The 22,080-nt window shown below is 37.5% G+C and overlaps 1 protein-coding gene across 1 annotated transcript in view; it reads left to right on the top strand.

The window, feature by feature from the left end:
* MAP3K13 (mitogen-activated protein kinase kinase kinase 13) overlaps positions 1-22,080 on the top strand; it is a 159,670-nt gene that overhangs the window by 3,069 nt on the left and 134,521 nt on the right. The gene's annotated exons all lie outside the window — the stretch shown is intronic.

Below are 22,080 nucleotides of genomic sequence, written 5' to 3'. Positions count from 1 at the left end.
AATCTAGCCAATTTTATTTTATGCTTTAGGTTAAAGCAAGAAAAGAAGCCTCTAAGTATCTTTAAAAAAAAAATCCTGTCTTACATATGCTTTTTTCCTTTTTCTCCATTAAAAAAAAATATATTAGATGATTCATTCATTTCCAGGCTTTTAATCTTTCTGTCCCAGGGGCAAAGTTTCTCTTTTTAAAATTTCTATTTTTCCTAGTTGAAGAGTTTTTTAAAAACTTTTAACTTCTAACTTTGCAATAATATTAGGCACCTTTTAATCACTAATTATTAAACTTGTAGTTTGTCCTGGTCTCTGTAGACAAACTGGCTTCTTGTTTGAAATGCGTTCATTTCTAAAAGTAGGTTTTACTTCTAGGAATCCATCTTTCAGATATATTTGCACTTGCACATCAAAATTTGTTTATGAACATATTCATCGCCATATTATTTGAAATTAAGAAAATAACAACTAGAAATAACCTAAACATCCTTCAGCAGAGTCTGGTTAAATGAACGCTTTCATAGAATGTAGAATTTGCTGCTCTTAGAATGAGTTAGATCCATAGGTGGGGATAAGGAAAAATCTCTAAGATACATTGTTAACTGACATAAACAATATAGAACTGTATGTATAGTCTATTTTCATTTGTGTTTTTGAAAGCATATGTTTCTATACATACCTGTAAAATTTCTTCAGATCCATGTAAGGAACTATTACTTACAGTACTTAAAGAACAGGTACTCCCAGGGAATGAGACTAGAAGTCTAGAGAAGGAAGGAGTCTCAAGTTTTTTCTGTATTCTCTTTCTGGTGGATTGTTTGTTTGTTTGTTTGTTTTTTACTATGAACTTCTATTTTCAATGCTAAGAAACAAACAGTAAGGCTTTAGGTTAATTATGTGGAGTCATTACTATTCCTTATGTCTATTGTCCTTATGATTATTTGCACTGTTCAGGAGGAATGAGGTTGCACAAGTGAGTTGTTTATTTCAGAGCTGCATGAAAGGTTTGGTGATGTTTTAATATGTTTGTAATCTTGACATTAGACTATTATTCATAATAAGAAGTTGTTAATAAATTAGGTGCTTAGCGTTGCCGAGCTCAATGCTCATACACACTTCATCGCATGTGCCTCCCTACGTGATGCGGGTGTTGTTCCCTTTGTTTGCAAGCTATGTTTGTGTTGGATTGGCATGGTTCTTCTGAACCTCTCTTTATTGCTGATTGGATGGACTTGTTTGAATTGAATTACTATTTAGCAACTCTACTCTTTAAACAGATCTTACTGTTATTATTTTACTTTGTTCTTGAAGTCTGGAACTGGCTTAAGGCATTTCAAAGAATGGCTTGTTCTGTTATAAAATCAGGAAGCCAGAAGATCACTTAGATATAGTTGGATAATTTCATTCTGCATTGAGAATATTCCTTCGAATTGCCTGTTTCTCTGCCTTAGACTCAGCAAAAATTTCTGATGACTTACTTCTCTAGCCATCTTTGTCTCTCTATACTTTCATTGGGTAAAATTTGAAATAAGAGTAGTGCATCAGTACAGTGAGTTATACAAGAAATTTGAAGATGTAATAGTACCATTTTGTTAGTGGAGGGATTTTGTTTGAAACTTGCTGGAGAATAGGCTATGTAAGATACATACCTGTGTGACACTACTGTCATATAAAATATATCATTGCGTGTCTTGTTAGAAGCAAAATGAAGGCCACTACTCTAGGGGCTGAGTCATGATTAATAGAATAGAACAGATTATGGTATGCCAGGTGTTGTATATCGAAACCACACTGGCTGACTATTTTGCATATAAATCATTTCTATTAAATAATGCTTTGCTTCTTGAGATCTGTGGGAGTAATCAGTACTGGCCACAGTTGGAGGAGGGGGAATCACTGGGCAGAATGCCTAAAGTAGGAGTCCTTATTCTTGCTAAGAGAATGGATAGCAATGAATTGAATCCAAGGGTAGACTGTGTTTTCCTGAGTTAAGATGAATGTGGTAAAGGTGACTTATAGAAAGAAAAGAGATGAAAGTAAATTATATGTAGAGAACATAGAATTGGGCAAATACGTGTGTGTGTGTACAGGTATGTATATAATACATTATATATTTAAAATGTGTATGTATATTATTTCACACATATATATATTTTGTGTGAAAACTACAAATTCTGAATAGGAAGGTATCCAGTTAATACAAGAGAAAAAAAAATCAGAATTTTAAGGCCTCAGAGCTGGTCTGTTAGGGGTTAATTCATAATTGTGAGAACAGCTTGAAGAATTTTGGCAGTGTTAAAAGATCATTCACAGGGCCCAAGTGATGTTAAGGTAGACAAAAGCCTGAGGATGAGAAAGTTAAAATTTAGTAACATGTAAGGTTATGGTTAAGGGTATCTTTTAAGATTCTGTTTTATGCCATTGTTTTGAGTGGGGGGAAAAAGAAGAACTGAAAAGTATATTGCTGTTCAATTTGAATTCAGCTAGATTCATAAGCTTTTCCTAGTGTGCCAATTGCATATGACCAAAATGGATTAATTGGACCCATTACCTACAAAGTAATTAGTTTTTGTATATTAATTATTAGATAAGCCTGGAAGGAGGAGAGAATTGTTTTTAATCAATCTTAGGATTATATAAAAGGACGGCTGTGATGATCCAAGTTGAGAGCACTGAGACTACTTTGTTTAGAAAAAAGAAGACTTGGGAACAGTTGGAGAAATGCCATAGGAAGCGCACTTGTTCTGTTATTTGAAGCCAAAATTAGTTCTAAATGAGAGAAGGTGTAGATAGAACTAGTCAACAGTGGAGCAGATTGTGTCCAGAGGCAGTGAACGCCGAGTCGTTAGGGTCTCTTAAGCAAATTTTGAATGCTGGCAGTGTTGTAGAGGGTACTTCTCATTGTTTGGAAGATTGTACCAAATTATTAATAAGGTATATTTTAAATCTGAAAAAAATTATACTGCAGTTAAGTGTTTTATTATGGTATGTGTATATGTTCTATTATCCTTGTATTTAAATTCTGAGAACTAACTTACCTGTTGCTCATTCATCTACTAACTTCAGTTAACTTATAACCAGGAAATAAAATTACGTGAGCTTCCGAATTATAAGACACACACACACAAAAAAAGACACAAAATCTATATGCTTTTCTCAGGTCTTTACTCAGTTCATTTACATTTAGACATAGTTTAACATGCTTAATTAACTGGATCTAACTCCAGTGTATTAGAAGCAACAGATTCTGAGTGGGCCAAAAAGAAAGTTACTTGGTTGTGTCCAGCACTTTGCGACCCTATGGACTATACAGTCCAAGGAATTCTCTAGGCCAGAATAATGGAGTGGGTAGCCTTTCCCTTCTCCAGGGGATCTTCCCAACCCAGGGATTGAACCCAGGTCTCCTGCATTGCAGGAAGATTCTTTACCAGCTGAGCCACAAGGGAAGCCCATCAAATAGAGGCAGGCACATTGACAAGTGTGGACAGCAACAGTCAGAAAACTGACCAATTAATTTGAAATTTGTAGCAACCCAGGCTTTTTGGTGAGATGAGAACTCTTCTGTGTTCATGGATATTCCAAATGATAATCCTGACTGAACTTGAATAATTTGTGTTCAGTATTTTCTATTTAAGAATACCTAAATTTTAGAAAGATTTCTTTAGTTCGTTTTGTAAGACAGATATTTGGCATCTGGAGAGGGTACGTGCATTGTACAGTGTAAAGAGTTAGGACTCTAGAGCAGTAAACATAGATTTGAATCTGGGCTCTAGTATCTACTTGCCGTTCTATTAATTAAGTTTATTATTCAGTCTAAGCCTCAATCTCTTCTCCTATAAAATAAGAAATTACTGAAAAGTAAGTGTTTGTAAAAGATTTGCTTATATTAGGTGTTAAGTCAATAATAGCTATTATTATTTCATTATTACCATAAAGCCTACTCTACCTTGAATTTCTTTCTCTTCAAAGAGAGTAAGAATAAACTTACCTGATAATTTTATTGTAAGTTTATATATATTAATGCTAATAAAGATGATGACATGCTTAAAAAACCTTGTTAAAAATTGTGTAAATAATCCATGTCCACTTTACAAAAAATAGGGTATAGAAAAAAAGGATATGTATATCCCTCCCAAAAGGAGTACAGTCATCTATAATCCTCTCCCACTGTTAATATCTATGTGACGTGCTTTGTTGTTATTATCTTTGGCTGCCTGGGTCCTCGTTGCTGCACGGGCTTCTCCTCTAGCTGTTGGTAGGCCGGGGCTGCTTCGTAGTGGGGCGTGTGGGCTTCTCATTGCGGTGGCTTCTCATTGCAGAGCATGGGCTCAGTAGTTGCAGCGCTCCGACTCGAGAGCGCAGTCCTAGTGGTCGTGGCGCAAAGGCTTAGTTGCTCTGTGGCATGTGGCGTCTTCCTGGACCAGGGATCAAACCCACGTCTTCTACACTGGCAGGCAGATTCTTGGTTCAGTTCCTGGGTCAGGAAGATCCCCTGGAGAAGGGAATGGCTATCCATTCCAGTATTCTTGCCTGGAGATTTCCATGGACAGAGGAGTCTGGTGGGCTACAGTCCATGGAGTCACAAAGAGTCAGACACGAGTGAGTGACTAACATACACAGACACACACACACACACAAAGCCGCCAGGGAAGCTGCGTGCTTTAAAGTGCTTTGACATCCCTATCGGATGTCACTTCTGAGCAGTGACGTCTGAAACTGATTCTACCTTACTACTGTTGGAAAACGTAAATTAGTCTCTACCCTTGCTATTCTGTGGAAAAGGAAATGGCAACCACTCCAGTACTCTTGCCTGGAAAATCCCATGGACGGAGGAGCCTGGTAGGCTACAGTCCGTGGGGTTGCTAAGAGTCGGACATGACTGAGCGACTTCACTTTTACTTTTCACTTTCATGCACTGGAGAAGAAAATGGTAACCCACTCCAGTACTCTTGCCTGGAGAGTCCCAGGGACAGAGGAGCCTGGTGGGCTGCCGTCTATGGGGTCGTACAGGGTTGGTCACAACTGAAGCGACTTAGCAGCAGCAGTAGCTTGCTATTCTGAATATGCAGTGAAAGATTGTGACATGACATAATGTTGATTTAAAGAAAGCCCTAGTTCTGGGAAGCTTTGTGTAATGAAAACAGTTTTGTTAGAGTAGTGGGTGTAGGTTGGTGCTGTGGGGCTGGATGGCCTGAGTTTGAATTCTGACTCCACCCTTTACTAGCTCCGTAAGGTACCTGAAATTTCTTAACTTCTCTGGACCTCAGTTTCTTCACATGTAAATTGGGGATAATAGTAATATCTAATTTATGAGATCATTTTGAGGATTGAATGAATTACTCTACTTAAAGGCTTAGAGTAGTCCTGGCACAAAGTATAGACTCAGTAGATATAAATTGCTCTTATTAATTTTTAAAAGCTTAATTCTTTCTTGGGAAAAAAAAGGATGTTTACTGGAGCAGATTAAAGAAACAAGTTAGGATGAGCACAAGAGTAGTCAGTGAGATATACTGTGTGTTTTTCTTTTGAACTTGCAAAGTGATCTGAATTTTAACATTCAAAGGCTCTGTTAATTTTTCGACCCGTTTAAATCTTGTCAAGCCATGATATTCCCAATTTAGCTTCTTTCTCTACCCCACAAAATCAATTTCATTTTATGTTGTCTCATCCAGCAAATATTCTGGCCATGCTTTCAAAAGCCCAGGAAGTTCTCTTTAGATCAGTTTATCTGACTATAGCTCATGGTGGTTCTGTAAGAACTTTAAATTCAGTTGCAATTTGATGTGAGGAATGTTAATCAAAGTGATAAACCCATGAACATATTTATTCTTTCAGTACACTATATCTCTTTAAAATCTCTTTCCTTTTCTTCTTAATTCCTTTTTGTTTTCTTCTTTTGCTCTTTCAGCATAGTATCTAGCAATCTGATTAATTACTGGTCAAAGAATTGCAGTTTTTCAAAACCCTCAAGAACTTTCACTAGACTTGCTAGTAGTATCTTTTTGTGTTTTGTTTTAAAGTATCAAGTACAAGTTTTTGAAGACCCTGGGGCCTACCATTGAACATTATGTGTTTAAGATTTGAGTTTGAATTACTTCATCAAGACTTAGATCCTCTTCAAAAGCCTCAAGGCTCACCTGTATTAAAGCTCTCCTTTGAACCCTCTCACAAAAATAAAAGCTTAAATTACTAAACTCCATTAGTACCTTACCTTTTATATCCTTTTCTCTGATTTCTCTTCAATTTCCTTGGCCTTTAGGGTCTTTCATGTTGTTTATGTTCCTTTAGACTTACAGCCAAGAAACCTGTACTTTCCAAAAGAATGTGTGTCCCAGGCCATAAGTTTTCACTGATAGAGAAGTGTAAACTTAGCATGATACGCTTAGAATCAGGTCTTTTGTTGTATCCTATAAACACCTGAGTCAACACTAAGAAGATGAGGATGAAGTGGTAAAAATATGCAAGGTCAGATTATGCTGTCAGAACCTACGTGTTTTAGAGAAAAGAACCCTCAACCTAAAAGTTAATGATTCTTAGTTTCTCAACTGGGCTTCCTGGTGATGTAGTAAATAATTTGACTGCCACTGCAGGAGACACAAGAGACATGGGTTCAGTCTCTGGGTTAGGAAGATTCCACGAAGAAGGAAATGACAGCCCACTCCAGTATTCTTGCCTAGGAAATCCCATGGACAGAGGAGCCTGGTGGGCTATAGTTCATGGGATTGCAAAAAGAGCTGGACACAATTTAGCAGTTAAACAACAGCAGATATCTATGTGGTTTAATCCCTCATCTTTAGATCCTTCAAGTCATATGTTACCGTCTCATTAAGGCTCTAACAACTGATTTAAAATAGTAACCTCACCACCACCCCCAAGGCACCCCTATTCCCCTCTCTGCTTTACTTTTCTCCCTGGTACTTACCTCTGCCTGATGTCCTATTCACTAGTGTTCTCCCCAGCACCAGAACAGTGCCAGATGCACAGTAGGTGTTTAGAAGATATTTATTAAGTGAATGAATTTAACTGGCATTCACAGAAGTATGTGTTTGGGACAGTGAGTCCTATAAACCGAATTATGGGGACCTAGTATTTTTTAATGACTTTTAAAAGGATGAATTAATTAAATTTATTTATAGCTTGCTTTGTTCTTAATATTGAAGCAGCTTCTAAAAAGGCATATAGTACAGTGGGATGAAGACATATAAAAAGAACAAAACAAAGTGAGTGAATTGATAATAGTAACATTAAGCTGGGGTAAAGTTAATGTAAGAAAGTCCTCCATAGTGACTAAAGGCAGATTGTAAATTTGACTCGTTAAAGAATTGCTCAGAAATTATAATTGGACTCGAATCATGAACTCTGTTCTGTGGCACAGACATTTGAGTCTTACATAGGAACCCAGAAAACCTGTTTGGTTTAACTGTAAGAACTTGTGAGATTACTCTTATAAAAATACTTGCTTTCTATATTAGGAAATTTCCTATTGGTATAAAATGTACACAGTCTATCCATAATAAAGCCTCTGCTGTTCTGAGTGCTGACCGTCATAGCTATCAGCCTCTGCTTCTGTTGTGTTATTTACAAGGTTGATTCAAAAAGTTTGCTGTCAAAGATACCAATCAGGACATCAATAACTCTGACTTCTCCTACTTGCAGAGTAGTATGAGATTCCAGTGGTTGTGACTTCCTTTTAAGATACATAATTAGAGGCTTAGAAATAGGTTTTTCATTGTGTGATATACACATAAATCAAGATACTCGTATATCAAATTATTGTATTGCATACCTTAGACTAATGTAAGGTTGTATGTAAATTATATCTCCATAAAACTAGGGGGGAAAGTTTTTATACAATCAACCACTGAATTGGGATGGAGAATTGGGAGTTAAATAGGCAAATTAGACATCAAGAAACCTTTCACTGATAGAGTAGCCAAAATCAGAGCTATTTTGTGTACATGTGAAATTAAATGGGATGTTGTGTAGTAATATATATCTTTCTGTTCATGAGATGTATACTTTCCAAATTCTTTCTTGTCTTTTTTTTTGTCATTTAAAATAAATAAGTGAAAACTAAACAAAACTGAGAATTCGGGAAATGCCTGCAGGCCAGAGATAAAGGGAGGGCTGCAAGAGGGGTAGACAATAAACTCTGCAGTGTTTCATTAAACAGAGATGGCATTTTGAGACAAAAGAGGACAATATTTAGCTAAGTGGTGTTCCAGTGGCAAAATATGCTTTTATTTGACTTTTTCTTATTTTTTTACCTTTCTCCTTTCTATCTTTGACCTGGAGATAAGCAGTACTTTTGGAAGGCAACTTCTGTCCTGTCCCATTTTTCAGATAGAAGGGAAGTAAATGAACATTAGACTTTTAGGGAAATAATGAAAACATGGCTTTAAAAAAAGAATTTATGTTCCACATATTTCAAAGTCAGAATATGGGGAGACAAGAGAAGACTACAGAAACATTCAGCTCAGTTCAGTCGCTCAGTTGTGTCCGACTCTTTGCGACCCCATGAACCGCAGCACGCCAGGCCTCCCTGTCCATCAGCAACTCCCAGAGTTCACCCAAACCCATGTCTATTGAGTCGGTGATGCCATCCAACCATCTCATCCTCTCTTGTCCCCTTCTCCTCCTGCCCTCAATCTTTCCTAGCATCAGGGTCTTTTCCAATGAGTCAGCTCTTCGCATCAGGTGGCCAAAGTATTAGAGTTTCAGCTTCAGCATCAGTCCTTCCAATGAATATTCAGGACTGATTTCCTTTAGGATGGACTGGTTGGATCTCCTTGCAGTCCAAGGGACTCTCAAGAGTCTTCACCACAGAAACATTAAAGTGAACAATTTGCATAAAGGGAAGATAATTTCAACAAAAGCTTTATTTTATAACATGTTGCTAATTAAATGATCATATTGGGTTACATTTAATCTCTTAAGTATACATTATTCTAACAGTGTATAAGTATACTTTGTGCTAATTTAAAATGTACTCATTTTGCTTTACATATTTTATGTGATGGAACTTTATGTTCATTTTTTAAGGAAATCAAACGTCTCTTCGTTTTGGCATTTGATGAGTAACAGTAAAAACTTGAGAACAGACAGAACTATCAGTGTAAAAATAAAGCAAAGGTCATCATATTTTCTGGCATAAGTGGTATAGGAGCAGAAAGATCTTGTTTTCAGTAAAAGTGTCAAAGTGGCAGAAAGAAAATATCCCCAACAACTTTGCTGACACAAATTTTGCTATAGTGAGGACGAAGAAAATTGTCCCAGGTTTTAACTCAATATTTCCTGAACTGTGCTACTCAGAAAGGCTGATACAGCTAAAAGAGACTTTGTAAACCAAAACGGTTCTATAATGACTTAAGTTTGGAAAATGTCACATTCTTTTTTGGAAATTTAGAATGCAAATTAGCATTTTCCAAACCTATATGTGGCTAGCAAAGAGTCCAGCACCACTGAGCAACTTTCACATATGTGTGGCTGGAACTCTTTTTAATAGCCCTTGGAACAAGGTTTCATTCATAGAATGAAATGCTATTCTAGATTGAAATGCTAAAATTGAAATTCACAGAAATGCTGTTCTAGATTGAAAAATAAATTTAAAATATATTCATACATATACATATGTATGTTAATATATTCTATTATAGCATAATATTTTATATCCTCTGAAGTTAATAAATGCAGACTGTCAATGACATTTTTATCCAGTATCTTTAATATTCATTAAAGATAGAATATTAAGATTATTTCAAAATTTGCACGCATGTACTAAATTGAATGGTCATTAAATAATAGTACAGCATTCACGTGGATAATCACTCATCTTTTCCTGCACACGTTCTCTTTACTTGTCTTGCAGTTCATCGCACCCTTTCAGACTTTCCTCCTCCTTCTCTGACTATCCCTTGTAGTCCACTCTGTTTCTCTTCAGTTTTTTTGACTTCTAAACACTGGAGTGCCCTAGAGATCAATCCTAGGACCTTATCTCTTTTCTACCTAGACCCATTTCTCTTCAGTTCAGTTCAGTCGCTCAGTCGTGTCTGACTCTTTGCAACCCCATGAATCGCAGCATGCCAGGCCTCCCTGTTCATCACCATCTCCTGGAGTTCACTCAGACTCACGTCCATCGAGTCCGTGATGCCATCCAGCCATCTCATCCTCTGTTGACCCCTTCTCCTCCTGCCCCCAATCCCTCCCAGCATCAGAGTTTTTTCCAATGAGTCAACTCTTCTCATGAGGTGGCCAAAGTACTGGAGTTTCAGCTTTAGCATCATTCCTTCCAAAGAAATCCCAGGGTTGATCTCCTTCAGAATGGACTGGTTGGATCTCCTTGCAGTCCAAGGGACTCTCAAGAGCTTTAAGCCAACTTTTTCGCTCTCTTTCACTTTCATCAAGAAGCTTTTTAGCTCCTCTTCACTTTCTGCCATAAGGGTGGTGTCATCTGCGTATCTGAGGTTGTTGATATTTCCCCCGGCAATCTTGATTCCAGCTTGTGTTTCTTCCAGTCCAGTGTTTCTCATTATGTACTCTGCATAGGAGTTAAATAAGCAGGGTGACAATATACAGCCTTGACGTACTCCTTTTCCTATTTGGAACCAGTCTGTTGTTCCATGTCCAGTTCTAACTGTTGCTTCCTGACCTGCATACAGATTTCTCAAGAGGCAGGTCAGGTGGTCTGGTATTCCCATCTCTTTCAGAATTTTCCACAGTTTCTTGTGATCCACACAGTCAAAGGCTTTGGCATAGTCAATCAAGCAGAAATAGATGTTTTTCTGAAACTCTCTTGCTTTTTCCATGATCCAGCGGATGTTGGCAATTTGATCTCTGGTTCCTCTGTCTTTTCTAAAACCAGCTTGAATGTCAGGGAGTTCATGGTTCACGTATTGCTGAAGCCTGGCTTGGAGAATTTTGAGCATTACTTTACTAGCATGTGAGATGAGTGCAATTGTGCGGTAGTTTGAGCATTCTTTGGCATTGCCTTTCTTTGGGATTGGAATGAAAACTGACCTTGTCCAGTCCTGTGGCCACTGCTGAGTTTCCAAATTTGCTGGCATATTGAGTGCAGCACTTTCACAGCATCATCTTTCAGGATTTGAAACAGCTCAACTGGAATTCCATCACCTCCACTAGCTTTGTTCATAGTGATGCTTTCTAAGGCCCACTTGACTTCACATTCCAGGATGTCTGGTTCTAGATTAGTGATCACACCATCATGATTATCTGGGTCATGAAGATCTTTTTTGTACAGTTCTTCCTTGTATTCTTGCCACCTCTTCTTAATGTCTTCTGCTTCTGTTAGGTCCATACCATTTCTGTCCTTTATCGAGCCCATCTTTGCATGAACTGTTCCCTTGGTATCTCTAATTTTCTTGAGGAGATCTCTAGTCTTTCCCAATCTGTTGTTTTCCTCTATTTCTTTGCATTGATCGCTGAAGAAGGCATCTGCTCTCAAAGTTTTAGTACCTTAAATACCAAAACATTTTTAATCTCCAGCTTAGACCTCTCCTCTGAGCTCCAGATGTATAAACATCTACAAGCTTAACATGTCCATGTGTATGTCTAACATTCATCTAAAATTTAGCATGCTCAAAACTGAACACCTGATCATCCCTCCATCAAACTTCTTTTTCGTTTTTTTAATCTCGGTAATAGACAATTCTATCATTATTATTTCTCAGCCTTGGAGTTATCCTTGATGCCTGCCTTCTCTCATGCCAACCATCTGATCCTTGAGAAAGTCCTGTGGGCTCTGTCCTAAACATACAGGCAGAGTCCAGTCACTTCTACCTCCTAACTTAACCTTCTTTCTTCTACCCTTGCCCCTTTCTATCAACACAGCAGCCAAAGTGATCTTGTTAAACAGAAGTAACATCAAGTCGCTCTGCTCAAAACTCCAGTAGCTTCCTGTCTGACTAATAAAAACCCTTTGATGTGATCTGCTCCTACTCTTCACCAGGTCACCTGTTTCAGCCTTCTCTCTGTTTTAAGGATTTTGCTGGTGCTATGCCCTGTGCTTGGAATGATCTAGAAACTGTGTGGTACTTTCCCTCACCTCCTTCAGGATCTGACTCGGAGGTCACACTAGCTACACTCCCAACTCTTCCTTCCAGCTACCACACACATACTTCTTAATCCCTTTTCTTGCTTGCTTTTTGTCCTTCTCACTATATAATATTCCATGTATTTTCCTTATTTATCTCATCTGCTTCTTTCTCTCAGCTCTATTATATAAGCTGCATGTGAGCAGAGTGATTTGCTTTGTCTTTTATTTTCTGCTGTAACCCTAGTGCCTAGAACAGGGTTTAACTCATAGTGAGTAGTAGATAAATATTCATTGAGTGAATGAATGAATCATGTATGAAACTGCTCAAGTGGTTGAATATAGTATTGCTTAATTGTCTTAATGTGGCTGAATATAAAATAATTAAAGGTTTTTTGTTTATTGAAATCAAAGTATTTTTGACATAATGGGAAAAATCCCATTAAGCTGAGACTTTCAAAATGTCAGTATATGTTTATACTCATTCGATTACTACTTATCAAACCCTGGATATTTTCAGGTATGCTGTCAGTATGCAATTAAGAAATAGTGCTTTCAATAGGTTTGTTATTGTTCAGTTGCTCAGTCATGTCTGACTCTTTGAGACCCCATGGACTGCAGCACGTCAGTTTTCCGTGTCCTTCACCATCTTCCGGAGCTTGCTCAAACTCATGTCCATTGAGTCAGTGATGCCGTCCAGCCATCTCATTCTGTCGTCCCCTTCTCCTCCTGCCTTCAATCTTTCCCAGCATCAGGGTCTTTTCCAATGAGTCAGTTCTTCGCATCAGGTGGTCAAAGCATTGGAGCCTCAGCTTCAGCATCAGTCCTTCCAATGAATATTCAGGATTGATTTCCTTTAGGATTGACTGGTTTGATCTCTTTGCAATCCAAAGGATTCTCGAGTCTTCTTCAACACCACAGTTCAGAAGCATCAATTCTTCGGCACTCAGCCTTCTTTATGGTCCAACTCTCACATCCATACATGACTACTGGAAAAACCATAGCTTTGACTATATGGACCTTTGTCAGCAAAGTAATGTCTCTGCTTTTTAATATGCTGTCTAGGTTGGTCATAGCTTTTCTTCCAAGAAGCAAGCGTCTTTTAATTTCATGGCTGCAGTCACCAGCTGCAGTGATTTTGGAGCCCGAAAAAATAAAGTCTGTCACTGTTTTCATTGTTTCCCCATCTATTTGCCATCAATAGGTTAGAACTAAGTAAGTTACTCTTGAATGGGTAACGTAAATATAGTCAATAAGTAGTAGTATTTTTTTCCTAAACCTGCCATAGCATGTAAAAATAGATGTATATAAAATGGTAGCTAATTTACTTGGAGAAAATAAGAGTGCACGTACAAATAAAAAGTCACCGAAGAAAGCTCAAGAAGAAAAGGTTGACTTCCAAAATTTTATGTACTATAATGTAGTTGCCCTTGAAACCATGTGGTATTAGTACAGATAGGTCAAAATATAAGGAGCAAGACTGAAAACCAAATTTAGGCACATCATCATTAAGAGGATTATTTTGAAAAACAAAAACCTAACCTGTGAATCAGAAATTAGCATGGATCCAATTCAGAAGAAAAAGCACTAGTATATGTACTGCACATGCATATATAGAATGAAGACAAAGATGGAAACAAATACCAAGATAAAGATTTGTGAAATCAAGTTGTTTAGAGATTGTTTAATAAGCATGGAATATTAAAGTGTTAACATTTTCTTAGTATACATAATTTATGCCAAAATTAAAAGTATTAATAAACAGAGCAAATAAACCAAAGTGCTTTCTGGACATGGTTTTAGATATTTTAAAAAACCATTTGCAATTACATATGGAAATTAAAAATCTTTTAAATCTAAAGTTCATATTAAACTATGGGAGGAGAACTTTGCTTCTGTTTAAGATGTAGAAAGTTGCAAAGAGAACATTTCTCTCACTCCTAACATTAGAAAAACCTGATAATCCATAAAGACATTAACTTTTCTTGAGTCCATGAGAGAGTTGGGTTTGCAAGGCAGTCAGGTAAACCGAAATTCCAAAGACAAGCCCTTCTGAGAAGAGATGGGGAACAGAACTGTTTTTACCTTTGGCAGAGCATGGGAGGAAACAGTGACCAGCGTAAAAGGGTGATTGCTAAAGAAAAAGTTAAATTTTTAACGAATTCTTGATGTCTGAATATGGGGCTAGAATAACAGTCTAGAATAACTGGGAGCCCCAGACACCAGGGAGTCTGCACTCACTCAAGCTGTTTTCTGTAGATCCCTTGTATTAATTTCCTAGGGCTGCCAAAACACAAGTGCCACAAACTAGAATGAGCTAAAAAACCAGCAATTCTGTCATAGTTCTGGATGCAAGAAGTCCCAAATCGAGGAGTTGGCTGTGCTGTCTGTCTCTCTGAAGAATGTAGGAAAGAATCTACTCCATGCCTTTCCTCTCTCTCTTTTTAAAAATTGATATTGGATAGTTTTTATTATTTTTAATATTTGTTTTATGTTGGAGTATAGTTTATCTCCTTGTATTTCTCCTAACTCGTGGCATTTGCTGACAGTTCTCAGTATTGCTTGCTCTGTGACCACATGACTGTAATCTCTGCCTTCATCTTCACATGACTGCCTTCTTTATGTGTGTGTGTCTGTGTGTCTGTGGCGCCTTCCCAACATCTTAACCATTCAAGTGTTCAGTAGTGTTACCTTTATGCACACTGTGCAGCATATAAGTTTTGGCATATTGTGTTCATTTCATTCGTCTCAAGATATTTCCTAATTTCCCATGTGTTTTCTTCCTTGATGCGTTGGCAGCTCATAATGTGTTTAATTTCCACATGTTTATGCATTTTCCCATTTGTGTTCTTCAGCTCCTGAAGTTGTTTGGTTCTTTTTTTTATGCTTTATCTTTGCTGATAGTCTTGTTTTGTTCATGCGTCATTTCCCTGATTTTCTTTAGTTGTCTGTGTTCTTGTGTAGCACATTGAGCATCTTTAAGACGATTGTTTTAATTCTTTGTCAGGTAATTCATGAGCCTCCATTTCTTTAGGGTCTGTTTCTGGAGATTTATTTTGTTTCTTTGGCTGAGCCATGTTTCCTCCTTTCTTTCTATGCCTTGTTGTTTTCTGCTGGAATTTGCACATTTAAAAAAAACTGCTACCTCTCCCAGTTCTAGGGACTGGCTTCATAAGGGGAAGACCGTCACCAGTCAGCTCTACTGAAAATTCTGGGAGCCTCTTAAAGCTTCTGTGAAAATGCATCTTCTCTGAGCTTGTATGAATTGTATTGTATTGTAAGATCTTACAGAAAAACCCGAATGAACTTTGACCAAACAAGTATGTACCTTCCCAATTAGTTTCTTTTTCAGGAGTTTGTAATCTTTTGCTCCCTCTGGTGTTGATCTATAGTATTGCTGGTTTTCTGGTGCTAGAACCTGTCTCTGAGCTCTCTTCTGTTCTCAGTGGGACTTGACTTTCTAGGAGTTGAGTCAGAGGTGTTTCAAGTTAACCAATTTTGTGTCTCAAAATTATGTCTCTAAAGAATTCAAAAGAGTAGAGTTTTGATCTGAGTAGTACCTTAGGACTTTCCTCCTACTTTAGAATGACTTCTGGAGAATGTTCCTAGTAGTACTCGTTGTTGCTTCCATTCTTTGAGAATGTTAGTCTTGCAATCCCATACATCTGCTGTCATTCCCTGAGTCATCTTTGCTCATTTTCTTGCCAGCCCAGGAAGGTCTTCAAGACTTCACATTCTCTTTAGTTATTGTCTGACTCTCCTTTCCTTCTCATTCAGCTGTTTTGAAAGAATTTCTGTGCTTTTTTGGTTGAAATTAAGAGAAAGGATGGGGGAGGGAGAGATTCAGACACGTTTTTTAAAAATATGGTGGTTCTTTGTATTTGCTGAAATAATTTATTAAAATATTAATTGCATCACTGTTTTAAAAGAAAATAGTCTGAAGTTCTATTAAGAAAATGATGAATGAATTTCAGTTCATTCATTGTAGTAAATTTCATCAGTGCATTATAGAGCTACTTTTATCAACATGGATCAATCTCAAAAAAAAAGTTGCGTAAAATAAGTTTTGGAAGGATCTTACAAATTTTCATAAAGATGAAAAATAGTACAGTTGACCCCTTGAATAACACGAGGACTAAGGACACTGACCCCTACACAGTCAAAAATCCACATATAACTTTTGACACCCCCAAAATTTACTAATAGCTTATTGTTGACAGGAAGCCTCACCTATAACATAAACAGTCAATTTATATGTATTTTGTATGTTATGTGTATTATATGTTGTATTCTTTTTTTTTTAATTGGAGGCTAATTACTTTACAGTATTATAGTGGCTTTCACCATACATCGATACGAATCAGCCATGGGTTATTCTTATAGTAAAGTAAGCTAGAGAAAAGAAAACATTATTAAGGAAATCATAAGGAAGAGGAAATATAGGTACAGTTGTTTAGCCGCTAAGTCATATGCAACCCTATGCAACCCCATGAACTGTAGCCCACCAGTCTCTTTCTGTACATGGGATTTCCCAGGCAAGGAGACTAGAGTGGGTTGCATTTCCTTCTCTAACAGGTACAGTGCTGTGTGCTTAGTGGCTCAATCATGGCTGACTCTTCGCAACCCGATGAACTGTAGCCCGCCAGGCTCTTTCTGTCCTTGGGCCTTCCCAGGGAAGAATACTGACGTGGGTTGCATTCCTTCTCTAATAGGTGCAGTCCTGTGTACCTAGTGGCTCAGTCATGTCTGACTCTCTGCAACCCCATGGACTGTGGCCCACCAGGCTCCTCTGTCTGTAGGGATTCTCCAGGCAAGAATACTGGAGTGGATTGCCATGCCCTCCTCAAGGGGATCTTCCCAACCTAGGTCTCAAACCTGGGTCTCCCGCACTGCAGGTGGATTCTTTTCCATCTGAGCCACCAGGGAAGCCCAATAGGTACAGTACTGTACCTTATTTATCAATACCATATGTTTACATCTGTTTATAAGATGAGCCATCTGTCTGTCAGTACTTACATCAATATTGTGTTATGTGATACAAAACATGGTGATGTTATCCATGTTACTAACACTGGACATAAAAATGAAAAAATAATGAGATAATGTGAAAAAGAAATTCATATTTATACAGATATAACAATTTGTACATTGATAATGAAGAGGTAGCAGTATGACTGCTTTATGGAACCTGAATGTATCAGTATGATTGCTTCATGTTAGTTCAGCCTATACACTAATGAATGAATCATTATAAAATTTTCATGGCATAGATATTACTATATTATTCATAATGCAATATTAGAAACACTTTTTAAAAAGAAAACCTTATCTATGATAATAAGCTATTTCTCCATTTAGAGAGACAGGCATAGTATATGGTAATGTAATTCTATGAAAGCAAAGTTATAAAACAGAAAACGAACACATTATTTTTATATTAAATATCACTCACCTTATGCCCATATTAGGATAGACTAGTATCCATGTGTACTTTTATGCATTCATGACATAACTTTTTCTTAAGTTTTTCAATATTTCTAAGCTATCTGGTTCATCTGTGAGTTTTTTCAAATTGTGACAAATTTCCAATAATTTTTCCAGTATATTTATTGAAAAAAATCCACGTGTGGGTGGACCCACACAGTTCAAACCTGTGTTGTTCAAGGTCCCACTGTACTTTTGGGGGGGATGATGAACACTATATTCAGAATAGTGATTTAAGTATTAGAAAGAAGTATGTGAATTTGCAAGGGTACCGGGAGTGTTTGAAAATTTGTCTATTTTGGAAATTATCTGACAGAATTATGGAAAGATGAGAGAGTGGTGGGAAAGAGGTGAGTTTTAAAGCTAACTTGTGGATTAAAATTGGAAAGCTCTTTGGACTCTTAGGCAGCTCTGGAGGCTGGTTGGCTGCTTTCTCTACTTGTCTCCCATGGCCTCTGGATTCTAACCGAGAAATGATCTTACTGAGTCTGTTGGTCGCGGTGTGATAGGGAATGCTGCCACGGTAATACCCCTGTTTCAAACATGGGTCCCTGGGTTAGGACAGCAGGATATGCTCACACAAAATAGTGTTTCCCAGAAAGGGGCAGCGGAGTGCAGCACTTCCTAAGAGATGAAGACACAGGCTTTCACCCACTGCAGTTTGCCCTTTCTCGGCTTCCTGTGCATCTCTGTCACTGTGTAATCACATGGCACAGTAATTGATACATATCTGCCTGTCTTAATAGATTGTTAGTTCTTCAAGCACTCATTCTTAAGTACACAGTAGGTGCCTAATGAATGTTTGTGGAATGAATGCAAATGAGCATTCCCTTCCAAGAGATATAATACGGTTAGTAAAAATATGTAGGTATACCTTGGTATATGAAAGTGTAAAGTGAAAGTCCCTCAGTCATGTCTGACTGTTTGTGACCCCCATGGGCTTTACAGTCCATGGAATTCTCCAGGCCAGAATACTGGAGTGGGTAGCCTTTTCCTTCTCCAGGGGATCTTCCCAACCCAGGGGTTGAACCCAAGTCTCCTGCATTGCAGGTGGATTCTTTACCAGCTGAGCCAAAGGGAAGCCCAAGAATACTGGAGTGGGTAGCCTATCCCTACCCCAGTGGATCTTCCTGACCCAGGAATCAAACTGGGGTCTCATGCATTGCAGGCAGATTCTTTACCAACTGAGCTATTAGGGAAGCCCTGGTATATGAAATATGTAGCCAAATGGGATCTTTTTTCATAGCTGATATATATGTTACACATTAGAATAACAATTCTTAAACATTAGAATCATCCTGGAGGATTAATTTAACAAAAAACAGATTGTGTGTGTGTATGCATGCACGCATGCACGTGTTTTAACAAAAACACAGACTGCTTGGCCCTAACCTAGAGTGTCTAATTCAGTAGGTCTGGGTGGGGCCTGAGAATTTACATTTCTAACGAGTACTCAGGTGGTACTGATGCTGCTGGTCCAGAGACCATAAGTTGAGAATCATCGCATTAGAAAAATCCTGGGGAAAGAATATGGAGATGCACAATGAGAACAGCAAAGTCACCTGTCTCTTTCCTCTAAGTATCACTCCTTTTGGAAATGCCTCCTAAAGAAACTGAAAAAAAAAAGAGAGCAAAAGCAAATTATTCTAACAAACAAATTTTGCTATTGTGCTGTATTGCAAGTGGACTATTAACCGCCATTGCTTCCAGGTCCTACTTTATACAGTGGGGATAACAGCATATTTTTAAATTGGAAATATCTTGCAAGGTTATTGTGAAGATTAAGTTTTCAGAACAATGTCTGGCTTAATACATATTAGCTAGTCTTATATTTTTGGTTAATAAGTTGCAAAACTAACCATAGAGAAGAAAAGAGAAAGAGAGAGGTCTGAGCAGAAGATATCAATGTAAGAGTCAATAGGATATAAGAAGTCAGTAAGGGAAAATGTTAGTCATTCAGTTGTGTCTAACTCTTTACAACCCCATGGACTGTAGCCCACCATGTTCCTCTGTTCATGGAAAGAGGAAGAATACTGGAGCGGGTTGCCATTCCCTTCTTCAGGGGGTCTTCCTGACTCAGGGATTGAACCTGGGTCTCCCACATTGCAGGCAGATTCTTTACCATCTGAGCCACCAGGGAAGCCCTACTAAGAGAAAAGCCTGAACAAAAAAGGCACAAGATATTTTTCCTTTACACGTGAAAATGAAATTGTACCTTAGAAGCCAAAAGACCTCTTGACTTTGCATTTGAGAGTTTACTGTTTGGGAACTCTATTTATTATGCTGTAATGGCTATATGGGAAAAGAATCTTAAGAGTAGATATATACAAATAATATCGTCAAAGTGTTTTTTTTTCTTCTTTTTACTAACTAGATGAGAATTGTGAGGTAGACAGAAGAGAGAAGTGCTTGGAAGAAAGCAATTTGATTATCTAATTTTTCCTTCCTCCCTGCCTCCAGCCTGTACACTTTTATTCCAGCTTAATTTCAAAAATCAGGTTGCAGTTGTACATGAAATTATTATCCCATTTACTGTGCCTTCCTAAACTGGAGGCCGTAGGGACTGGGAACATAGTGAGCTGTAATTATTGTGATGTCATGCTAATGATTTAAAATTTTTCTTTAAAAAATATTTTATATTCTTTAGATAGTACTGAAGCCATTCCAGCCACTATTATAAAATAGTGCTGAGATATTCTAGGAAAAATATTAAGGCGCAGCCCTCCCTTTGCTGAACTTGCCCTGATACTCTTTCCCCATTCACTCTTGTGTACCAATTCATCTCTACTTCTGAAATACGAATATATTCTGTCGAAACTGAGATTATGAAATGTTTGATTTTTTTTTTTTTTTCTGTGCTGTAAACAGCATTTGAGAGCAAGGTAGATGACTGGGCTCAAATTCCAGAGCGTACTTATCGTACTTTCACCTTCTGAAAATTAGGGAGAAAAGTGCCAAGGGTGAAACTAGGGGTGTGGCCTAGACTGGGGAGATACTTTGTTTCCATTCCACCTAATTCCCACTGTTGCTTATACTCTGTATTGATTTTCTGTGGTTCAGGGTTGGTTTCAGGACTGCCTCACACTTGAAAGGACAGGTTTTGCCATAAGCCTTTTCACAGTAAATCTGAAATAACTTCCTCTCGGTGAAAATAGGTATTTTAGAAAATCTGAAGTAAAGCAGAAACAATAAGTGCTTTATTATTATGCAGGTAGTTATGCTAATGTAACAGGAATTAAATGTGTGGACTAAGATTCTCACTTCAGCATTATCTACTGACATACTTAAAAAGTGGGCTTTGATAGCTTGGAGCTAGACAAGATGAATTTTTGAATTGGGTGATTATGTGAAGTTTTCCTATGTATAATTGACCCTATAAATACATACTGTCAAATACAATTAAATTTGATCTTTTCTTAAATGGTCCAAGGGGAAAAAGCATTTCATTTTGTGTAAAGTTTATTGACTCATCAGCAATAAAAATCTGAGTTCAAGGTACAGAGACAGACACCACTTGGCATGCCATTATAATGTGTCATGTGAAAGTAGTTTCTGTTTGCAATTTCCAGATAGATAACTCCAGAACTGACAGGGGAATTCCAGCAAGGTCACTCACCTATTCAAATTTTGAAGAAGGAAAAATAGCAAAGGAAAAAAAAAAAGCCTTCGTGTAAACATTAACCGATTTGCTTTTAAGTAGCTCTCTCTTTTCTTTTTTAAATATTGAAAGGAGAGCTCAAACTGGGTTTCCTTTATATTCCAAATCAAAAATAATAAATTTAATTAACTTGGAAGTTAAGTTTATATCTCTGTGGTCTATTATAGCTCTTCTGCATTGGCAAAATATCCAGTGCTTAGGAAAATAGTTTCCCAATGTCCAGCTCTTAAAACACAAAAAGAGAGAGTAGAGGCAGGAATTCTTAAACTGTTTTCATTGCGTTTTCTTTGATAGTTACATCAGATGAAACAGATCTAGTTCTTGTTCTTGAGGCTTAATAACCTGCCCTTAAGTGACACTGAGAAACAGGCATTTGACTAAGTAAACATGGCTGGATGTACATGATGAATTAAAGTATTGTCAGTCCCTAAATGTCTTTTGTGTGGCCTAAATACACAATGAAATGTGGACTGTTCAGAAAATAGCAAGAAGAGTTATTCATCCATAGGCTGGCAGTTTATTCAGTCCTGATTCTTTAAATCTGTGTTTTAATTAACGTTAACATTTGCATAATGATAGCATATTGAATTTAGTCTTAACTTCTTGTTATGGTATAGCTTACAGATTTTTCCTGTTGCAAACAGTGTGTGCGTTTGTAGGGAAAGGTTCAGTGTCTGACCTGTGGTGGTCTGTCTAGTTTGATGCTTTCTGTCCCTCCTGTTCCATGCACCTCATACTGTTGCAGAGATCACAAGTGATTTGCTATCTACTGGTGGACAAAGTAGGGCTTTTATAGAAGATGTTTCTTAAACACTGAGTAGATATAAAATATTTATAAAAGATCTGTAACGCTTAAACATATGTATCCCTACCGCCCAGTTTTACAAAAGCAATATGA

This window comes from Capra hircus, chromosome 1, assembly GCF_001704415.2.
Source record: "Capra hircus breed San Clemente chromosome 1, ASM170441v1, whole genome shotgun sequence".
Taxonomy (NCBI): Eukaryota; Metazoa; Chordata; class Mammalia; order Artiodactyla; family Bovidae; genus Capra; species Capra hircus.
This window is presented reverse-complemented; position numbering and strand designations above follow the sequence as displayed.